We start from the raw sequence: 24,500 nt of genomic DNA, 5'->3' as shown, positions 1-24,500 counted from the left end.
CTCTCTTTAAGCCCAACACATAAGAGCTATAATACACATATACTATGCCTATGGTTTTTCCTGTGGTCATGTATGGATGTGAGAGTTGGACTGTGAAGAAGGCTGAGCGCTGAAGAATTGATGCTTTTGAACTGTGGTGTTGGAGAAGACTCTTTAGAGTGTCTTGGACTGCAAGGAGATCCAACCAGTCCATTCTAAAGGAGATCAGTCCTGGGATTTCTTTGGAAGGAATGATGCTAAAGCTGAAACTCCAGTACTTTGGCCACCTCATGCGAAGAGTTGACTCATTGGAAAAGACTCTGATGCTGGGAGGGATTGGGGGCAGGAGGAGAAGGGGACAACAGAGGATGAGATGGCTGGATGGCATCACTGACTCTATGGACATGAGTCTGAGTGAACTCCGGGAGTTGGTGATGGACAGGGAGGCCTGGCGTGCTGCGATTCATGGGGTCACAAAGAGTCGGACACAACTGAGCGACTGAACTGAACTGAACTGATGCCTCATTGTGAAGTTATATTCATTAAATTAATCAATTAATATATGAATAAAAGGGGAGGCATGGTTGCAAGGAAAATGGATGACCCAGAGAATATCTTCTCAACCAGAGGATGAAACAAAGACCCTGGGACAAAAACATAATTATTTTGGTATAGAGTGGCTGAACCTGATAAGCCCTGAGAGAATATTCTGGATCTGGAAAACCATTGACAGTACAGTGAGCAATCCTACCTTCCGACACACATACAATCATGGGACACTAAAGATGTGCTTACACAGATAACATATCAATGTTGTCTCTTCCTACCCCCATCCACCCACATAAACAAAACATGTAGGCTGCTGAACATGTAGGTCACAGAATAAACACACAATATGCTCTAATGTGAAGATGTGAAAATATGATGGTTTAAAAGACCCTGATGCTGGGAAAGATTGAAGGCAGGAGGAGAAGGGGATGACAGAGGATGAGATGGTTGGATGGCATCACCGACTCAACGGACATGAGTTTGAGGCTCCAGGAGTTGATGATGGACAGAGAGGCCTAGCAGGCTGCAGTCCATGGGGTTGCAAAGAGTTGGACATGACTGAGTGGACTGAACTAAACTGAAGAATATTATAAAACTTAAAGTTGTAATTATAATTCAATTACCTGTTTTCTTCTTTGCCAGGATAGACTATAGGCACTCTGAGAATAGATACTAAGACCATGTCTCTCAGTGTTCAAGATCTTACCCCAGATCTGGACCATGGAAATACAGACAGGTTATGAATATTACCTAAATGAATGAAGAGTGAATCAATCCTTTTAGTGTAGTAAGAGCCAAGGGGAGAGATGTTCAAGAGGGAGGGGATACACATATATATGCATTCACTTCTTGGACAGCAGAAACTAACACAACACTATAAAGCAATTTACTCCAATAAAAAAATAATAAATGAAAAAAAGTGAATCAGCCCATTTTAAGAGGTAGAAGATAAATAAATGAACAAAAACAGATTAAGCAGAAGGTCAGACTGAGGGGAGAAGGAATCCTGGAAGGTCAGACAGTTCCTAAAAATACCCTGATTAAAAGCTTAAAGGCTATCATGCACTTTCACCAAAATATAGTCTGTGAAAAGCAGTGATTGACAAATCCAGGTTTAGAATAAGGAAATGGATTGATTCTTCATAAATAAGTATATAATGTATTCTTTGTACTTTCACTCACCAACAGCTTTAAAATTTTTCCTTTTTTAGTATAAAAAAAGTCGGTCTTTAATCTACATGCATTTCACATATAAGACACTCATACATTTCCAAAAGGTCAAGAACATGAAAAAAATGACTAATGCCTTCCTAGGTTTATGTGCATTTACATCTATCCAGGCATCAAACTTTTATCCTGAAAATCTCCTCAAAAAATGAGTTTGTAAAAAACAGAGGCAGAAAAAAAGTCTTGAGATCAAAAGAGGGGAGAAAACCTTTGCCCAGTGTGATACCTGAACTTGACCACATCTTTCACCCAGGCATTTTTTCCCAGCTTTAATGAGACATAAATGACATATAAATTATGCAGATTTATTGATTTGATATATTTATATATTGCAAAATGTTTATCACAGTAGGATTAGCTACCATGTCCATCATGTCATATATTTACCATTTCTTTCTTGTGATGAGAACATTTAAAATCTATTCTCTTAGCAAATTATGACACTCTGTGTTGTTCATAAAATAATCTCATCTAATTATTTTAATTTCTTCAAGGATATGTTTCATTTGCTGACTTTGCCAGCAAAGTTGTAATTTACACATGCAGTTCAAAAAGCATATATCTCTTACTCATTTTAGTGTGAAGCAAGGCTAATGAAGGATAGTCAATCTATAGTCTCCTGAAGAGACTTTACATTTCAAAGTGTTTATAAGAACAGGGGATTCAATTAAATAAAATATAGTCAGAAATGTAGTCACAATGAAAAAAAGAGACTAGACCTTCTTATATTCCTTTTTTCCTTCAAGTAAGTGGTCACCAAGTAGGAATTCCACACATACTAGATGCTGTAACCATTCATTAAACAGAATTATCGCACTGCTGTAAAATGCTGACCCCACTTAAGAATCCGACTGGTCAGTGACTTCATCATTTCATCAAGCATGTGAAGGCTGTTATCTTCAAGCTGAATGTTGCTATGCAAGGTGGTTACTCAAATATTGTTTGCTTAAAAGCAGTATTATCTGGAAGAAGAAGTCTCTTTAGCCAAAATAATGTAAATCATTTCCCAAGATATCTCACAAAGCAGCCTAGACTTCTGGCAAAACCCCTGTGAGAATGTAGAAACAAGCATCCTTTGAAGGGAAACTACAGATTGGTTAACACACTGAAAGCCATGCACATAACCACCTTCTAAAAACAGGATCACACTGCCATGCTAATAACTTCCTTTTGGCGAGTTAGTTGTTTAGGCTTACCACTGATCAAATTTTCTAGGGTAATTACCAACAAGAGATGAATTCAATTTTTAAAAAAAGAATAATGAAAGACATGAAAAGTTTTCCTAATTTACTACACAATGCAAGATTAGTCTGCCAGAGACACTGCCATATTATACCTCCTTAACATGTGTTTATGTATGTGTGTGTGTAGATTCCCACCCTAAGACTTTAAATCAACCTATATTTTTCACAATCCATACTACATAGACATTCCAAGTATCTCTTTTAATTCACAAATAAATATAAAGTGATCATGTGTAATCAGAGTTCCAAGTAATACTTATTCATAATTACACACTATTTTGGTTACAGAAAATACTAATATTCTATAGGGGTTTTCCTAATCAAACCTATGGGCACTTAACAGCACAAAAGACACTAAAATGCAAATCATAAAAGCAGCGGTAAGTTTAACAAAATGCTGTTGATATCAAATTTTAAAAAGCCATCAATTTGGCGGCCTCATACTGATTTCTTATTTAGCAAAATAATGAGAGTGATGGCAGAATCCTAATGCTTCCCCACACAGAGCTCTTCTGGGGCACGCAGGCACTCTGCTAACAAGCCAGCGGCTCGCTCTGGCTCCCTCGTTTACGCGGGGACACCAGTGAGCAGGGAAGGATGGCAGAACACAAAGAGAAAATAACTTGGGGCCTCGGGCAGTTACCCAGGTGATGGTAAAGAGCCAAAGTGAAAAACCTGTGGTCGCTAAGCAGCAGCAAAGGCAGAAGAGAGATGCCCTCCAGCTTCGCCGCAGCGTAAGCTCAGATTCATGGAATCACAGCACACCCTGGTGACAAGAATGGGCTACTTCCGGCTGCCCTGATTAAAGTCACTGGAGCACCACCAAAACTAACTAAACTTGTTTGTATCTTCCTGAGAAAAACCAAAATCACACAGTATTCTCGCCTGGAGAATCCCATGGGCAGAGGAGCCTGGAGGGCTCAGCCCATAGGGTCGCAAAGAGTCGGACACAACTGAGGTGACTTAGCACAGCCAGCACATGCACAGAGTTGCACTTCTAAGAAAATAAAGGAAAACCAAGAGAGTTTACACAAATCAAGTGCTAATGTTATTTTTAAACCATCTGCTTTACTCACTTCCCAGCAGTGTAAACTTGGGCAAGTTTTTGGATTCTTTGTGCCTTAATTTCACATTAGATAATTTTTTAAATGTCCACCTTAAAGAGCAGCCGTAACAATCAAATCAAATAAAGTATTTGTAATATGCTTCAAACAGGACCTGGCACAAAGAAAGCACTGTATGTAATTCATTTATTTACTACTTTATTTATTTATGTGAATTAATACAGTTTACATAGAGATAGGATTTAAGCTGAAAAGGAACTATTATTTTAAGAGCTACAACATACTGAGTGCTTGCTATGTGCCTCCACTGTGCTCTTTACATGCTTTCTCCCCTTTAATGTTTATAACAAAACTCTCATATTTAGATGAGGGAAGGCAAATGTGGAGTCCAAAACACAAGTATTTTGTAGATGGCAGAGCCAGGATTCAAACTTAGGTGTTTCTGACTCAAAACCTACGCTCCTCAGCACTCCCACAGAGAAAAGTAACTGTATCCAAAACTAACTCTTCCTGTTTTATGGATGAGGAAACTGAAGTGTCTTAGCTAAAGCCCCAAAGCTGACTGGTAGGGAAATGAGGAATTACGGTATCTTAGCTACTACAAGCAAACACCTCTTTTCTAAATTACTAAATAGTACACAATTCTATTGCTTCAGGGAATGGTTTCATGAATCACCCAGGATTACAGTTCATCTAAGGATATCTGCTCTATCCTGGCAATACACGCAGGTATATGCTATAGCTGGAGAAGGAAATGGCAACTCACTCCAGTACTCTTGGCTGGAAAATCCCATGGACAGGGGAGCCTGGTAGGCTATAGTCCATGGGGTAGCGAAGAGTCCGACGTGACTGACCGACTTCACTTTCACTTTTCACTTTCATTCATTGGAGAGAGAAATGGCAACCCACTCCAGTGTTCTTGTCTGGAGATTCCCAAGGATGGAGGGGCCTGGTGGGCTGCCATCTAGGGGGTAGCAAAGAGTCGGATGCGACTGAAGCGACTTAGCAGCAGCAGCAGTATGCTACAGCAAATCAGGAACTAGAAGAAATTTTCTTTTCCTTGGGTGGCAGAAGGCAGGAAGGGTATCCTGGATGAGCCTGTACTATGATCAACTGATTCATCACAATAAATACCAAGTCTAGTGCCAAAACAAGTGGTAAATTTCAACTTTGTTTTCCCAGCATAGAAGGGAAGATCCTTAAGGAGGTCTGCATAGGTACACAAGCCCACCAGCTGGCAATCTTGGCCAACATCACTGATGACCAGTTCAAAAACAAAGACATCTGTGGCAGGTGCATTCTCCCTGAGTAAGCCCAGGCTTGACACCAAAAGAAAAACCAGGCAAATCTACCACCCACAGGTAATGGCTGGGAGTTACCTGGCAGCAGCTGAGGCCGAGGTACATACAAGCTATATCCTACCACTCTGTCATGAAAAAGTTGATATTTTAACATTAAGGGCAGAAAGATGTGGGTATGTATAATGAAAGTAACAGGTGCATCTGCAAGATGTGTAACAATTACAGCTCAGAGCCCTCCTCACCCCTATATGAAAACTGATCAACCTCTAAGTTGTATAAATCAAACTAAATCAAAGGTTGTGCTCAGAGTTAAAAGACAAACAGAACTAGATTTAAATTCTAAACTTGTTCTTGAATCATAGTCTTGCCATATACTACCTATGCAACCCCTGGAAAGTCACTTAGCTTTTCTGAGCCTCACTTTCCTTTCCTATAAAATGGAGATAGTATCTACCACACGTGTTCACTGAAGGCAGTGGTTCACCAACTATGGTCCCTGGACCCACAGCACTAGCTTCACCTGGAAATTTGTTAGAAATGCAAATACAGACCAACTGATTCTGAAACTCAGAGGCTGGGGCTCAGCAAATTATGTTTGGCCTTCCATGTGATTCCGATGCTCAGGTTTAAAACCACTGCGCTATGGATTGTGTGTGTTATTACATGCTGAGTGTCACCGTGTGTGCTATGTACTAAGGACCTAATTAATTTCAAAAACAAATATCTGCACCAACATACCTCCCACCTTCTCCCTTTACACTGTTCCCTCCAGAAATGCTCTCCCCATTTTTCTAAACCTTCGCATTCTTTAAGAATCCAACTCAAATCCCATCTGCCTGTGAAATTCTTTCCTGATCATAATATTTCTCCAACTCCCCACCTCTAACTTTTATTATCTAGACCTGTTCTGCCCCATACTGTAGCCAAGAGCCACATACAGCTATTGAGCACTTAAAATACAGCTAGTCTGAATTGAGACGTACTGTGACATAAATACTGGATTTCAAAGTCTTGGTGTAAAAAATGAAGTAAGCCAGAAAGAAAAACACCAATACAGTATACTAAGGCATATATATGGAATTTAGAAAGATGGTAACAATAACCCTGTATACGAGACAGCAAAAGAGACACTGATGTATAGAACAGTCTTTTGGACTCTGTGGGAGAGGGAGAGGGTGGGTAGATTTGGGAGAATGGCATTGAAACATGTATAATATCATATATGAAACAAGTCGCCAGTCCAGGTTCGATGCACGATACTGGATGCTTGGGGCTGGCCCACTGGGCCAACCCAGAGGGATGGTGTGGGGAGGGAGGTGGGAGGAGGGTTCAGGATGGGGAACACATGTATACCTGTGGCAGATTCATGTTGTTATATGGCAAAACCAATACAATATTGTAAAGTTAAAACATAAAAAATAATAATAAGAAAAAGAATAGTAAATCTTAATTTTGTATTGATCGCATGTTGAAATGAGAATATGTTGACTATTCTGAGTTAATAAAGTATATTATTAAAAATTTACCTGTTTTTACCTTTTATTTTTTTTTTAATTTTATTTTATTTTTAGACTTTACATAACTGTATTAGTTTTGCCAAGTATCAAAATGAATCCGTAGCAACTAGAAAATTTTAACTTACATACATGACTCTCATTATATTTCTAATGAACAATACTGGTCCTAAGTTAGACCATTCATTTGTCAAAGACAAACTACTTAGGTTTTCTAATTTTTCACTGCTTTGTTGCACTTCAGGACTGTGTAATAGTTAAGAGCTCATCTAGAATAAGATCACTCGAGTTCAAATCCTGGCTGCACTAGTGCTTCCTTTTGTATTCAACTGTAACACAGCAGTAATAACAGTACTATCTTTATAGATCTGTTGTGAGGGTTAAATGAAATAATATATGTAAGATGACCATGCCATGTTCATAATAAATGCTCAATAAAATGGGATATTATTATTATTCTAGATACACTGTAAATACTGTAACCATGAAATCATTTTATTCAGAAAAGGATGAACAGGAAGATGAAAGGAGACACAGACAAGCATAGTTCTAGAGCTGCCTCATAAGAATCTTATTCATTGTTTGAAAAATTATATAAATTGGAAAGCACTAACTGTTAGTTGCATTACAGAGAGTTATTTTGGAAGTTAAATATCTATTCATATAAACTACTCTGAAGTAAATTAAGTGTTGACTTTAGACCCTGAGATTCTGTGGAGGAATGGAAACAGCCATATCTCCATGTGGATTAATCCTGAAGGTTCATGTTAAGTAATTTGAACACAGGACTGGCACCATAATTTCTGGGATTCAGTGCAAAATAAGTAGCTTCTTTAAATAAATTCTTAATAATCTCAAGATGGCAACAGCAAAGCAATAAACCAAGCATGGGGCCCTTTTTAACACAGGCGTCATGAAGGCAACCCCATCATGATATTTGTAGACATTTAAGCAATGGAGAATATTTTTCTTCTTCAAATCAAGTTGACAAGTCATTTCTTTTTAAAAAAAAAATTTTTTTTTGGCCACATACCATGGCATGTGGGATATTAGTTCCCAGACCAGGGATCAAACCCTTGCCCCCTGCATTAGAAGCACAGTTTTAACCACTGGACCATCAGGGAAGTCCAACACATCACCTCTTCCTTTTTTTCATTCATTAAACGAAAGTTTATTGAGTGTGTTTTATACAATATCCTGCTTGGTTTTGTGGATATGAAAAAAAGGAACCAGGTCTTTCTCTTCAGAGACCTAACAATCTAATGGACAAAAAAGACTTAAAAACTAATAGTCATTATTTATAAATATCATACTAGCTAGTCTTACTTAAGATAAGACTAGTTAGTCTTATCTTAATGGTTAGTCTTAGAGACGCACAACAAAAACACATAGGCATTCTATTCATACTTAGTCAAACAAGTGGAACCAAAATGCCATAAATTTCTTAGCTAAGCAAAAATTCAAATTACTTAACATGAACCTTCAGGATTAATCCACATGGAGATATGGCTGTTTCCATTCCTCCACAGAATCTCAGGGTCTAAAGTCAACACTTAATTTACTTCAGAGTAGTTTATATGAATAGATATTTAACTTCCAAAATAACTCTCTGTAATGCAACTAACAGTTAGTGCTTTCCAATTTATATAATTTTTCAAACAATGAAAAAGATTCTTATGAGGCAGCTCCAGAACTATGCTTGTCTGTGTCTCCTTTCATAGGTTTTCTAAAATATATATTATATATACTACTTATATATATGTGTGTGTGTATACAAAAGCTTTTCTACTACACTTGATAAAGGCTTGAGAAAATCACTGCAGATGGTGATTGCAGCCATGAAATTAAAAGACACTTACTCCTTGGAAGGAAAGTTATGACCAACCTAGATAGCATATTCAAAAGCAGAGACATTACTTTGCCAACAAAGGTCTGTCTAGTCAAGGCTATGGTTTTTCCAGTGGTCATGTATGGATGTGAGAGTTGGACTGGGAAGAAAGCTGAGCGCCAAAGAATTGATGCTTTTGAACTGTGGTGTTGGAGAAGACTCTTGAGAGTCCCTTGGACTGCAAGGAGATCCAACCAGTCCATTCTGAGGGAGATCAGTCCTGAGTGTTCATTGGAAGGACTGATGCTAAAGCTGAAACTCCAATACTTTGGCCACCTCATGCGAAGAGCTGACTCATTGGAAAAGACTCTGATGCTGGGAGGGATTGGCGGCAGGAGGAAAAGGGGATGACAGAGGATGCGATGGCTGGATGGCTTCACCGACTCGATGGACATGAGTTTGAGTGAACTCCAGGAGTTGGTGATGGACAGGGAGGCCTGGTGTGCTGCGATTCATGGGGTCGCAAAGAGTCAGACACGACTGAGCGACTGTGAATTGAACTGAACTGAGAAAGAAAAACAAAAAAAGAGAGATGAAATTGGAAAATATAAACTAAATGAAATGGGAGCACTGAGAACTTGAATATAAGTGGGTTATTTTCAAACATCTTTTGAAACTGATTTCTAACATAATTCTACAGGGATAAGAGAACAGACTTTATGATTTCAATAACTTTAGACCATGAAATGTTGCACCTTCTTATATGTCCCTGGACATGTGCCAGTGTCTCCTGGTTTACAGTCCTTAAATGGTGGAAGAGAAGGATCTCTATGGAGTATGTTCTATACTATCTAAGGCACCAGGGACATCTTTTCTAAGAACGCTAATCTCATTTATGAAGACTTCACCCTCAGGACCTAAGTACCTCCCAAAGGCTCCAATTCCTAATACCATCATTTTTGGGGGTGGAATTTTAACATATGAATGTTGGAGACATATAAGCATTCAGACAAAGCAAAAGGTAAATATAAATATATACTATATTTCGAAACAGTAACCAGAAAGAAAAAGTTCCCTGGATAATTTCATTGCTTTCTCTTTAAGAAAGGGAAATTTTTTTTCTATTAAAAACAAAAAAGGAAGTATTTGATGTGCTCAATAAGAAGTCATTTATGATAATATAGCAAGGGAATATAAATATCTTGTTAATGTCCATGGTTTATGTTATTATTGGATTTGAGTAGAATATTACCCATAATTCTATGTTTTATATTGAAATAAAACTTGCAAACAATTTTTAAGATGATATAAGAAGGCATATTATTGCTTTGTGTTTGGGTACTATTTAAGGCCCTTTAAATACTGCTGAAAAGTTCGAGGCTTTATATTCTGAGATAAACATAACACATAAACTATGCAAAAGATAACATTTAAACAAATCTGTGAAGGGGTAAACAAAGTATTTTGTAATAGCTTTAGAGTATACTATTTCATGTATACAGCAAATCAAGAGTAAGTCTTGAATTACTAAGGAAAATTTCTGTCGTCGATAAAATTTTAAATTTGGTGGGATTCAATGAAATACAAATACTGTGAAACGATCCATGCCAAATGGTTTGCCATTTACTATGATTTTGACCATCGCTAGGCAACCTCTGTCCTCCTTGCAGTGTTTCTTCACAATATCGGTATGCGTTTACTATGTTAAAGGAAAGACTACCATTTCCATCATAATAGTTACAAATGATGTGTAAATGATAAACATGTTTATATAGAGATATTTTTCCTTTTACTAGTTCTATCAACAAATGTCTAATGAGTATACCTGTGAGAACATTCCCAAACCAATATTTTTATTCCCCTATAATTTATTCTAAAATTTTAGTTTTGTGTTTACATTTAACTTTATGATTCATTCACTTCTATTTTTGCACGTGGTGTAGACATAAATCAGTGAAGTTTCTTTTCTGCACATCCATTCAGTTCAGTCACTCAGTCATGTTCGACTCTACAACCCCATCGACTGCAGCAGCCCAGGCCTCCTTGTCCAACACCAACTCCCAGAGCTTGCTCAAACTCATGCCCATTGAGTCAGTGATGCCATCCAACCATCTCATCCTCTGTCGTCCCCTTATCTTCCTGCCTTCAATCTTTCCCAGCATCAGGATATTTTCCAGTGAGTCAGTTCTTCCCATCAGGTGGCCAAAGTCTTGGAGTTTCAGCTTCAGCATCAGTGTTTCCAATGAACATTCAGGACTAATTTCTTTTAGGATGGACTGGTTGGATCTCCTTGCTGTCCAAGGGACTCTCAAGAGTCTTCTCCAACACCACAGTTCAAAAGCATCAATGCTCAGCGCTCAACCTTCTTTATGGTCCGACTCTCACATCCATACATGACTACTAGAAAAATCATAGCTTTGACTAGATGGACCTTTGTCGGCAATGTCTCTGCTTTTTAATATGGTATCATATTATCATAGCTTTTATCATAGCTTTATCACAGGTTTATCATAGCTTTTCTTCCAAGGAGCAAGCATCTTTTAATTTCACGGCTGCAGTCACCATCTGCAGTGATTTTAGAGCCCAAAAAAATAAACTCTCTCACTGTTTCCATTGTTACCCCATCCATTTGCCATGAAGTGATGGGACCAGATGCCATGATCTTAGTTTTTTGAATGCTGAGTTTTAAGCTAACTTTTTCACTCTCTCTTTCACTCTCATCAAGAGGCTCTTTAGTTCCCTTTTGCACATAAATGTCCAATTATGCACATAAATGTCCAATTATTCAAGTGCCACTTGTTGAAAAGACTATTCTATTTTGCCACCAAATAGCGTAGATATTTTTGACAAAAATCAATTTTCCATACTACATGTGAGACTATTTCTAGACCCTCTCTTCCATTCCATTGATTTATGCTTGAGCCTAATGATCTGTGTGTCTGTTTTGACACCAATAACAAACTGTTTATTATCATGGGTCAATTTTAAGTTTGGGAATCATGTAGTACAATTCCTCCAAAATTTTTCTTTTTTAAAAACTTATTTGGCTATTCTAGGATCACTGCATTTCCATATAGGTTTTAGAATTATCTCATCAATTTCTATAAGAAAGTCAGCAAGGATTTTGACTGGAACTGTGTGGAACCTATGAATCAATTTCCAGAGAGCTGACACTTAGCAATATTTAGTCTTCTGACCCATAAGCACAGGATATCTCCCCATTTATTCAGGTCTTCTTTAAATTTTTCTTCAGCATTGTTTTGCAATTTTCAGTGAAACAGTCTTTTGCGTATTTTGCTAAATTTATTTCTAAGTAAATCATATTTTTAAGGCTACTATAAATGGTACATTTTAATTTCAATTTCCAAGTGTTTGTTGATAGTATATAGAAATATAATTGACTTCTCTGTATTGATCTTGCATCCTGAGATCTTGCTAAACTCACTTATTAATCCTAACAGCATTTTTAAATAGAATTCTTAAGAGTTTTCTATATAGGTAATTATGTCATTTGAGGATAAAGACCATTGTATGCATTCCTTTCTGCTCTGCCTTTTCTTTTTCTTGCTTTTCTGCACTAAACAGGGACAGAAAAATGTTGAACAGAAATGATGAGAAAGGACATTCTTACCTTGTTTCCAACGTAGGGAAAAAGCATTCAGTCTCTCATTATTAAATATATTAGCTGAAGGTTTTTCAAAGATGTTCCTAGTACTAAAAGAAAGTTAACTTCTAATATTCTAAGAATCTTTATCAAGAATGGATAATAATTTTTGTCAAATATTTCTCCTGTATCTATTGAAATACATGATTTTTTCATTTTCAGCCTGATAAAATAATTACAGTCACTGATTTTCAATTTTTAACCAAACTTAAATTCCACTAAGTCATGAAATATTATCACTATTATATATTTCTGAATTTCAGATGCTAAAATTTTATAGTGAAATTGTGTTTATAGGCCCATAATCCATAGTGATATACAGTTGTCTTATAATGTCTTTTGCATCAGGTTTGAAGATAACTAATGATGATGTTTATAAATCATGCAAATTACAAAATTATATCTTTCTTGATATAGTAAAGATGAAGATATTCATGAATGATGCAAATTACACAGTAAATAGGAATTTACATTACATATTGACTTTTCAAAAGTTAGCTGTATAAAAGCATGAAATGATAATACATTAAATACAGTTGCTTTAAAAAGAATTCCCCCTTTTAGAAGCTGTTCACAACTTTTTTGCCATAATCAGGAATTTTGCATTTCTACTATATTAATACTTGATAGAAACAGTTTCATGGCTATAAATTTAAAGTGGATTCTCTTCTATTACAGCATGGGGGTAATCTGGAAATCCCACTCATTGATATGAATTTGTGTCATTCTCTTTATAAATGGAGTTCCCTGGTGGCTCAGATGGTAAAGCGTCTGCCTACAATGAGGGAAACCCGGGTTCAATCCCTGGGTCAGGAAGATCTCCTGGAGAAGGAAATGGCAACTCACTCCAGTATTCTTGCCTGGAAAAATCCCATGGACAGAGAAGCCTGGTAGGCTATAGTCCATGGGGTCACAAAGAGTCGGACACGACTGAGTGACTTCACTTTCTTTTCTTTATAAATGAAAAAGAGGTTAATGCTAACCAGACTCAAGGTAAATATAAATGAATATATTAGAATCCTGTTATATTCCAAGCAGCGCAGATAAACTGCTGTTTCTGAAACAGCATGTTTCTCTCTGTGAAATAATAAGATCAAAGTACTTAGAAAATAATATAATCTCTTTAGCAATTTCCAAACTGCACTGAAAGTAGACAGTCCATTTTCAGAGTGCTAGAGTCAAAAAAGTGAAGTTCACATTAACATGTAAGATTCTGTCAAGGAAGGCTGACTGTGGCTTGATACAAAATAGGCTGCCAATTACTACTGAGATAGAATCACGAATAAATGGAAAATTCAGAAAACTTCAGAGCAAACATTGAGCTCTCCAGGAAGCAGACCAAGAGATGTTAGTTAAGAAGTACCTCTAGGATCAAACCTATGAAAAGAGAGGGGAATGAAGCAGGTTTGGCCAGAGGGAAAAATGAGATCGCAATACAGGTCTAGTGTCAGCCTTGACTGATGCCACAGGAAACTGCAGCTGGAATGGCCCTTCAGAGGTGTCCTCAGTTGGGCCAGAATGGTCAGACCTTTATACTTCTTATGGCAATCAGCCACTGACTGTGGGCCACCCTAGGAAAGAGAGTTATCTTAGTTGAGCGGGCTCCTGGCCACTGACGTGGTCCCTCAAGGGACTGCCAGCTATGGGTTATCTGTCCACTGCACTCCCAGAGGCTGGGGCAACAAGCCCTCAAGGAAGGGAGACTTGGGTGGCACATAACAGTACCTACCACATTAGGAAAAGCATTTATGAAAAGGAAGAAAAATTTTAAACCATGCCAGAAACCTTGTCTAATATGTGCTACATTTCAAAGTTTACATGACTTTATTCAGCTCTCTATACAAATGTGATCCCTCCAGAACTTTCCCTGACCAATCTAAGATTGACTTCTTTAATGTGTTACATTGTTTCATGGTGTTTATCACTACCTGATATCTTAATATATACATTTATTTGTTCATTGGGTGTTATCTGTCACTCCCACTGGAATATAACTTACAAGAGGGAGTAACTTTGTCTTGTTTACCACTTATCTCCAGTGTCTAGAAAAATGCAGGAAAAATAACATATTCATAAATAATCAGTTCACTTAATATTTTTACTTATAGTTGTTGATATCTCATCAACTATACTGTAGTTGGATTGGATAGCAAAGGCTGTAACTTGACCTAGATTCCTGATGAGAAAAGTGCATGTGTGCATGCGTGGTCAGTCACTAAGTCGAGTCCAAGTCTTTGAGATGTTATGGACTGTAGCCTGCCAGGCTATCCTGTCCATGGGATTCTTCCAACAGCAATACTGGAGTAGGTTGCCATTTTCTCCTCCAGGGTGTCTTCCCATTTCAGGGATCGAACCCTTGTTTCCTGAATCTCCTGCATTGCAGGCAAGTTCTTTATTGCTGAGCCACTAGGAAAGACCAATGATGAAAGATGTAAAACATACAATTAAGAACATTAAGGTAGGTCATTATGATGGTTAATTTTACATCTCAATTTGACTGGGCCACAAGATACCCAGGTATTTGGTCAAACAATACTCTGGGTGTTACTATGATGATGTTTTTGGATGAGTTTAACATTTAAATCCACCATTCCTGGCCCTCAATGTGAGTGGGTCTCATCCAATCAGTTGAAGATATGAATAGAACAAAAAGGCTGACCCTCCTCTGGATAAGGGAATTCCTTTTCCCTGACTGCCTTTGAGCTATGACTTCAATGTTTTCCTGCCTTTTGACTCAAACTTAAATACCAGCTCTAGGTCTTGAACCTTGTAGCCTTTGGACTAGAGCTACACCATTGGTTCTATTGGTTCTTAGGCCTTTGAACTACGACTGGAATTCCACTATCAACTTTCCTGGGTCTTGATCTTGCCGACTGCAAATCTTATAATCTGTCAGCTCCATAATGGTGTGAACCAATGACATGGTTCATTCAGACTGGTATAACAAAATACCAGCTGTTTGGTTATAAACAACAAAAATTTACTTCTGACAGTTCTGAAGGTTGGCAAGTTCCAAGATGCTAATACAGTCATTTTCTCATGAAGGCCCTCTTTCCTGCCCCCAGCCAGCACAGTCTCTCAGTCCTCAGATGTTAGGAGAAGTTAGAGAGCTCTCTCAGTTCAGCCACTCAATCGTGTCCCACTCTTTGCAATCCCATGGACTGCAGCACGCTAGGCCTCCCTGTCCATCACCAACTCCCAGAGCTTGCTCAAACTCATGTCCATCTAGTCAGTGATGCCATCCAACCATCTTATCCTGTGTTGTCCCCTTCTCCTCCTGCCTTCCATTTGGCCCAGCATCAGGGTCTTTTCTTTTTTTTTTTTAATTTTATTTTTAAACTTTACATAATTGTATTAGTTTTGCCAAATATCAAAATGAATCCGCTACAGGTATACTTTTCAAATGAGTCAGCTCTTCACATCAGGTGGCCAAAGTACTGCAGTTTCAGCTTCAGAATCACTCCTTCCAATGAATATTTAGGACTGATTTCCTTTAGGATTGACTGGTCCAAGAGACTCTCAAGAGTCTTCTCCAACACCGCAACCCAAAAGCCTCAATTCTTTGCGGCTCAGCTTTCTTTATAGTCCAACTCTCACATCCATACATGACTTTGTATGGAAAAACGATAGCTTTGACTAGAAAGACCTTTGTTGGCAAAGTAATGTCTCTGCTTTTTAATATGCTGTCTCCGTTGATCAAACTGCCAACATCCACTGGATCATCGAAAAGCAAGACAGTTCCAGAAAAACATCTATTTCTGCCTTATTGACTATGCCAAAGCCTTTGACTATGCGGATCACAATAAACTGCAGAAAATTCTTTAAGATGTGGGAATACCAGACCACCTGACCTGCCTCTTGAGAAACCTATATGCAGGTCAGGAAGCAACAGTTAGAACTGGACATGGAACAACAGACTGGTTCCAAATAGGAAAAGGAGTACGTCAAGGCGGTATACCGTCAACCTGCTTATTTAACTTATATGCAGAGTACATAATGAGAAATGCTGGGTTGGAAGAAGCACAAGCTAGAATCAAGATTGCCGGGAGAAATATCAATAACCTCAGATATGCAGATGACACCACCCTTACGGCAGAAAGTGAAGAGGAACTAAAAAGAAAGTAATTAGCCTCTAAATAAAATAAATACATTTAAAATAAAAGAAAGTGAAAGAGGAGAGTGAAAAAGTTGGCTTAAAGCTCAACATTCAGAAAACTAAGATCGTGGCATCTGGTCTCATCACTTCATGGGAAATAGATGGGGAAACAGTGGAAACAGTGTCAGACTTTATTTTGGGGGGCTCCAAAATCACTGCAGATGGTGACTACAGCCATGAAATTAAAAGACGCTTACTCCTTGGAAGCAAAGTTATAACCAACCTAGATAGCACATTAAAAAGCAGAGATATTACTTTGCCAACAAAGGTTCATCTAGTCAAGGCTATGGTTTTTCCAGTAGTCATGTATGGATGTGAGAGTTGGACTGTGAAGAAAGCTGAGCACCGAAGAATTGATGCTTTTGAACTGTGGTGTTGGAGAAGACTCTTGAGAGTCCCTTGGACTGCAAGGAGATCCAACCAGTCCATTCTAAAGGAGATCAGTCCTGGGTGTTCTTTGGAAGGAATGATGCTAAAGCTGAAACTCCAGTACTTTGGCCACCTCATGAGAAGAGTTGACTCATTGGAAAAGACTCTGATGCTGGGAGGGATTGGGGGCAGAGGAGAAGGGGATGACAGAGGATGAGATGGCTGGATGGCATCACCGACTCGATGGACGTGAGTTTGAGTGAACTCCAGGAGTTGGTGATGGACAGGGAGGCCTGGTGTGCTGTGATTCATGGGGTCACAAAGAGTCGGACACGACTGAGCGACTGAACTGAACTGAACTTAGGTTGGTCATAACTTTTCTTCCAAGGAGCAAGCGTCTTTTAATTTCATGCCTGCAGTCACCATGTGCAGTGATTTTGAGGTCCAGAAAAAGAAAGTCTACTGGGGTCCAGCCCCAGTTGGATCCAGGGATTCCCTCAGGATGACAGTGTCAGAGATTAGAATAGCAAAGCAAAGAGATTAGAGGCTCAGTATAACTGGTTTACGTGGAAAATCAATATAACCCATGACACCAGGTTTGCTCTGACCACGGAGGCCGCAGGCGCTCTCTCGAATTGCTGAAGGTGCCCCACCTCGGGCACCTTCTCGAGTGGGTCTTAGAAGCCCAGGCAAGTACTTGGTCTCAGAGGACCTCTGCGCTCCAATTATTTTGGCCTGAAGGAAGATCAGAAGAGAAAAGGCGGAAAAGGAAACAAGAATGAACGACACAGGGAGACCAAGCTTTGAGCAAGGCCCATAGCTTTATTTTTAAAGGGAGCTTATATACCTTAAGTTGTGCATAGAGGATAATAGGGGGTGTGAAATCGTGCAAAGTCAGCAGTCTTAGATCCTTATCAAGACCAGGCTTTCTTTTCTGCAAAGTTATCATATACAAATGGTTTAGGTGATTTACATCATCTTCTGGCCAGAAGGCCTGTTAACATTTTATGACTCTGATAAAGGTTTGTCAACCATAAGACTTATTTTCTCTAAGAGTAATTATTTTAAAGTTTGGCACCATCCTCCAAAGGTGTTAGATAAAGTTTCATTCCTATAGGGCAGAGGTGCAGTGGGTTTACAACAAGGAAAGAATTTATTACCTTAAGGGTCTAAAGTTGTTAGCACCAAGGCCACTACTTATTTTTTCTATGTACTAACTATATTAATTAATACACTTCCAAGGATACACTACAGGGGATGTGGAAACTTGGCAGCAAGCATTGACCCAACAATGAAATCTTCTACTAATCCTATTCTAACAATTTCTAACTCCCCAAGAGGCTCTATACTATTTGAATATCTTAAGCTTCCCGTGCCTCTCGAGGTTGGGAGACTGTAAACAATCATATGCGTAGCTGTAGGAGTCCGGGTAAACCTGTCAGGCAAGTTAGAAAGCCTTCTGAGGAGTTTGGATTTAAACACTCCTATTATGCCCAGGAGGCTTATTAACTAGAGTTTTAAGTTGATTTTCTTATAGAGAAAGGTGGTCGGGAATAGCTCCCCGTTAATGTCAGAAGCGTTGGTGAAAGTTGTGAAATAGTAAAACAGGCAGATTCTGGTTTTGGGGTACACACTCAGGCAGGTCCAGGGGGGCCCCTTGAGCCCTGACTCACCTTTGCATATCAGGCCTCTCCGCATGACCTTTGTCATGGGTGGGAACTCCCGTGCTGGCTCCCGACAGAAGTCTATCATTGTTTCCACTGTTTCCCCATCTATTTGCCAGGAAGTGATGGGACCGGATGCCATGATCCTCGTTTTTGGAATGTTGAGTTTTAAGCCAACTTTTTCCACTCTCCTCTATAACTTTCATCAAGAGGCTCTTTAGTTCTTCAGTCTCTGCCATAAGGGTGGTGTCGTCTGCATATCTGAGGTTACTGATATTTCTCCTGGCAATCTTGATCCCAGAGTGTGCTTCATCCAGCCCAGCATTTCTCATGATGTACTCTGCATATAAGTTAAATAAGCAGGATGACAATATACAGCCTTGACGTACTCCTTTCCCTATTTGGAACCAGTCTGTTGTTCTATGTCCAGTTCTAGCTGTTGTTTCCTGACCTACTTACAGATTTCTCAAGAGGCAGGTCAGGTGGTCTGGTATTCCAATCTCTTTCAGAATTTTTCACAGTTTGCTGTGATCCACACAGTCAAAGGCTTTGGCATAGTCAATAAAACAGAAATAGATGTTTTTCTGGAATTCTCTTGCTTTTTCAATGATCCAAAAGATGTTGGAAATTTGATCTCTGGTTCCTCTGCCTTTTCTAAGTCCAGCTTGAACATCTGGAAGTTCAAGGTTCACATACTGCTGAAGCCTGGCTTGGAGAATTTTGAGCATTACTTTGCTAGCATATGAAATGAGTGCAATTGTGCAGTAGTTTAAACATGCTTTGGCATTGCCTTTCTTTGGGATTGAATGAAAACTGACTTTTTCAGTCCTGTGGCCAGAAGAACTATACAAAAAAGCCCTTCATCACCCAGGTAACCACAGTGGTGTGATCACTCACCTACAGCCAGACATCCTGGAATGTGAAGTCAAGTGGGCCTTAGGAAGCACTACTATGAACAAAGCTGGTGGAGGTAATGGAATTCCAGTTGAGCTATTTCAAATCCTAAAGATGATGCTGTGAAAATGCTACACTCAGTATGCCAGGAAATTTGGAAAACTCAGCAGTGGCCACAGGACTGGAAAAAGAGAGCTCTCTGAGGCCTCTTTTTCAAGAGTTAATCCCATTAATGAGGGCTCCACCCCCATGTCCTGCTAAGCTAAGTCGCTTCAGTCGTGTCCGACTCTGTGTGACCCCATGGACAGCAGCCCACCAGACTCCTCTGTCCCTGGGATTCTCCAGGAAAGAATACTGGAGTGGGTTGCCTCATCTTTGGGGGTTATAGGATTTCAACATGTGAGTTTTGGGGGTTTACAAACATTCAGATCACAGCTATATATATATAAGCCCAATATACTCAGTCTGTTTTTCTGCAGAACAGCTTAAAATAAAGAAATCTCTAACTATGAGAGCAAATTATAAATCTAATCATAAGTAATTAATGTGTACTTTGTTATTCTCTACAAAGGACATTAGCCATCATTTGGAATTTACCTGTTAAATGTGTTGCCTCTTATGTGTATGTCTAAGAAGCAGAGGGTCTTATAATGGGATCTAACCCTTACAAGAAGGAAATCCAAAGATCTAAAGAAGTATAAAATCTTGAATATATTCCACTGGACTAAATACACTTCAATATCTACATAAAATCAAAGGCTGGTAATAAAGTCACAGGGTATTAGGCACACCCTTATCCAAATGCAGTACAAAAATGCCTTCAGATGTTAACAAGAAGTAATTTTTGGATTAAAGGCCTCTTGGGAGTTTACATGTTTAGGCTCTCTTTCAATTAGTGTAAATAATCAAAAACTAACTGGATTTCAAGTGGAACATTTAAATTGAGATCATCTTATGTTTTTTCATGCACATCATTCTGAGAGACAAATGTTTCTTGCAAAGCTACATTTAAGGGACTCCTCATAAGCAAATGCCACCTAATCTACATGAAAAAGCACAAATTAGTCTAGCTTGCTCAGGATGAATTTATTTGGTTTTGCTACACTACACTACGCTAGGTCGCTTCAGTTGTGTCTGACTCTGTGTGACCCCAGAAACGGTAGCCTACCAGGCTCCCCCGTCCCCGGGATCCTCCAGGCATTGACTGCTAATCTACGAATGCTATAAAGTGCTTGCTTTAAACAAGAGAAAAGAAAAGAAATAATATTTCACTTTTAATGTATTTCATTTAGATTTAAAAAGTCAGTATGCCTCAGAAAAAACAATTCCTCATCCAATGCTCAAATGAACAGTATATATTTTAAGTAAGTCATAAATATTATCCAATATGGAAACATTTTAAAACTGCCACAATTTTTTCAAAGTTTCTGTATCCATAGATTGTGAATATAAAATCAAACAAAACTTGGTCTCTGAAAAGAAATTCTCCTTTAAGATGGTGCCATTCACCTAAAATACTCATCATTTATCTCAAAAAAATCACAACTTTATCCCAGTTAGTTCTTATTTGAAAGGAATGTCTCTATTTAGAACCTGAACTTTTCTGAACCCCAAAAGATACTGGTTGATGACACTTGTTTATGCGTTGCTTCTATACTGTTAAAACAGTGCTATTTCACTTCAGGCCATCAAAATAGTAGAATACATTGCTTTAATGAATTTTCCAATGCTTAATATAGACGGTTTCCTGGTCTAAGGGGCAACAATCAAATATTTTTCCTCTTGTTCTTGCCTCTTTTTGGGGGGGTCAATTCTCTCCTCTCCAAATTAGAGCTATCCCTGAAAATGTAGGGATTCAGTTGGTAAAGAATCCGCCTGCAATGCAGGAGACCCCGGGTTGATCCCTGGGTTGGCAAGAGCCCCTAGAGAAGGGAAACGCTACCCACTTCAGTATTCTGGCCTGGAGAATTCCATGGACTGTATGGTCCATGGGGTCACAAAGACTTGGACACAACTGCACAACTTTCACTTTCACTTTCGAAAATGTATCTCTTGATAGACTTGGATGACCCAGTTTAATTGAGTCCACACAAAAAGAAGAATTCTTAGAGATACAGTGAAATCATCTTTCTGTATTTGGAATATATTAGGTACTGAATTTGAATTGTGTCCCCCCAAAGCCAGTGCTTTAGAATATGGCTCTGTTTGAAGACAGAATCTTTAGAGATGTAATTAAGTTAGAAAGAGATCATCAGGGTGAGCCCTAATCTCATCTGACTGGTGTCTCTATAAAAAGAGGAGATCAGAACGCAGAGACACAGGGATGTGCACGCACAGAGAAAAGGCCATGTGAGGACACAGTGAGCAGCTCCACAAGGGGCCTCAGGAAAAACCAAACCTAACATGTTCATCTTGGACTTTCAGCCTTCAGAACTGTGGGAAAGCAATTTTTTGTCAAGGCACCCAATCTTTGGTATTCTGTTATGGTGGCAGGCAATATTGTGATTCATAAGAAATATATATTTGGTTTGAATGATCAAAATATATTTCTTACATATTTGGTCTATGTCCACAGTTCTTATCTCAGAGTTCCCAACTCTTGGAATTTCCTGAGTAATAAGGGCAATAGGAAACTCTCCTGTCATATTTGGTCTCCTGTTCTCAGTTCCTGAAGTCACTTCAGAGCCACAGAGGTCATATGGGTGTCCTGTTACTTATAATAAGCTACTTTTGACCACAATGGGGTTTATGTTAATGAGGTGACTTTTGGAAAGCACACGATGGGGGCTGGTTACCAGGGGAACTAGCTGTGAATAGTGTGTTAGAACTTTCACTCTCACCCCTTGATTTCCTGGGAAGGGAGAAAGGATCCAAGTTGAATCAATCACCAATGGCTAATAATTTCATCCATCAGGACTGTATACTGAAGACTCCATAAAGGCAGAAGGAGGAGATTCAGAGAGCTTCCAGGCTGGTGAACACACAGAGACTTGAGGAGAGTAGTGCCCTTCAAGAGCACAAAGAAGCTCTGGACCCTTTCCCTGTACCCCACCCCCAGCATCTCTCCCACCTGAGCTACATACTTTTATAATAAACTAGGGATCTCGTAAATAAAATGTTTTTCCTGACTTCTCTGAGCTTCTTTAGAAAATTATAAATTTAGAAAATTAACTGAATTTAGAAAATTAACTGAATCCAAGTTAGGGCAAGGGGAGGTCAGTGGAACCTCTAATCTACAGCCAGTTGGTAAGAAGCACAGATGACAACGACAACTTGGGACTTGCAACTGATGACTAAAGTGGGTGTATGTGTGTCTGTGTGTGTGTGGAGGGAAATGGAGGTTTTGTGGGAGTGAGTTCTAAGCCTGTGGAATCCAATATTGTCTCTAGGTATATAGTGTCAGGATTGAGTTGAATTGTAGGACACACAGCTGGTGTCAGAGAATTGCTCAGTGGTAAGGAGGAAACTCCCACCCCCAACACACATTATAATTGGTCCCAGAACCTTTACAACCCTAGGAAACTAATATAGACTATGTTGGTACATTTATTTCAGGCTTATACAATCCTGATATCCTAAGAGAAGAAAAAGATACATCAAGTCACCAGCCAAAATGTAGCTAAGAGAATATATAATAATAAAACACGATGCTCAGTATTTCAGAAGTTCTATTTGCTTTGTGTTAATTCAATCCAATCCAATTCAATCCAGGCCAAGCCAGCTCAATCAAATGGCCTTTTCCATCCAACTGCTCCAGAGTCAAAGACAAATGAAACAATCTTTGTGCTACTTTGCTGCTAGTTAAGAAACAGACACATTAAAAAAGGACAGCTATGTAATACGCTCTTAAATCATAAAAAACCAGACCAAATTATTATCTAATGCATCAAGTGATAAACGTATGCTATAAACACCTGTTTCATAAATATGCACGTGCATATGTAGGGTATGTGCACACGAAATACACACTGGGAAAACCACAGGAAAGTCATATACAAAATGCTGACAGCTGTGCTTCAAATGGTACAATTAAGGTAATTTAAAATTTCATTTTTGTTCAGTCCTTTGTTCCGTGCGTGGGCCTGGCGGTGTCTTAGGTTAGGGCTGGCTTTTCACGTGGTAGATATCCCACAGTCTGGTTTGCTAGCCCAAATTATTTCGCTCAGATAGTGCTCGGGTTATTCAAGCCAGATCCTTACTCTAAGCGATGTAGCCCGCGCTGCGCCTCCCTGCCCAGCCCCCGCTTGCTAGTGGCGTGTGCAGGCGTCTGCGCTGCTTCTCCACTGGGGGAGTTACCGTAGGGCTCCTAATCTGCAGGTTTTAATTGTTTATTTTTCCTCCCTGTTATGTTGCCCTCTGTGCTTCCAAGGCTCAGCACAGATTCAGCAGTGAGAAGGTTTCCTGGTGTTTGGAAACTTCTCTCTTTTTAAGACTCCCTTCCAGGGATGGAGCTCCGTCCCTCCCTCTTTTGCCTCTTTTTTTTGTCTTTTATATTTTTTCCTACCTCCTTTCGAAGACTTGGGTTGCTTTTCGGGGTGCCTGATGTCCTCTGCCGGCATTCAGAAGTTGTTTTGTGGAATTTACTCGGCGTTTAAATGTTCTTTTGATGAATTTGTGGGGGAGAAGGTGTTCTCCCCGTCTGTAGAACAGTGTGGAGATTCCTTAAAAAACTGGAAATAGAACTGCCTTATGATCCAGCAATCCCACTGCTGGGCATACACACTGAGTAAACCAGAAGGGAAAGAGACACGTGTACCCCAATGTTCATCACAGCACTGTTTATAATAGCCAGGACATGGAAGCAACCTAGATGTCCATCAGCAGATGAATGGAGAAGAAAGCTGTGGTACATATACACAATGGAGTATTACTCAGCCATTAAAAAGAATACATTTGAGTCAGTTCTAATGAGGTGGATGAAACTGGAGCCTATTATACACAGTGAAGTAAGCCAGAAAGAAAAACATCAATACAGTATACTAACACATATATATGGAATTTAGAAAGATGGTAACAATAACCCTGTATACGAGACAGCAAAAGAGAC

Source organism: Bubalus kerabau, chromosome 13 (genome assembly GCF_029407905.1).
Source record: "Bubalus kerabau isolate K-KA32 ecotype Philippines breed swamp buffalo chromosome 13, PCC_UOA_SB_1v2, whole genome shotgun sequence".
In the NCBI taxonomy this organism is placed as follows: domain Eukaryota; kingdom Metazoa; phylum Chordata; class Mammalia; order Artiodactyla; family Bovidae; genus Bubalus; species Bubalus kerabau.
The sequence above is the reverse complement of the archived record's forward strand: the minus strand, read 5'-3'. Positions refer to the sequence as shown.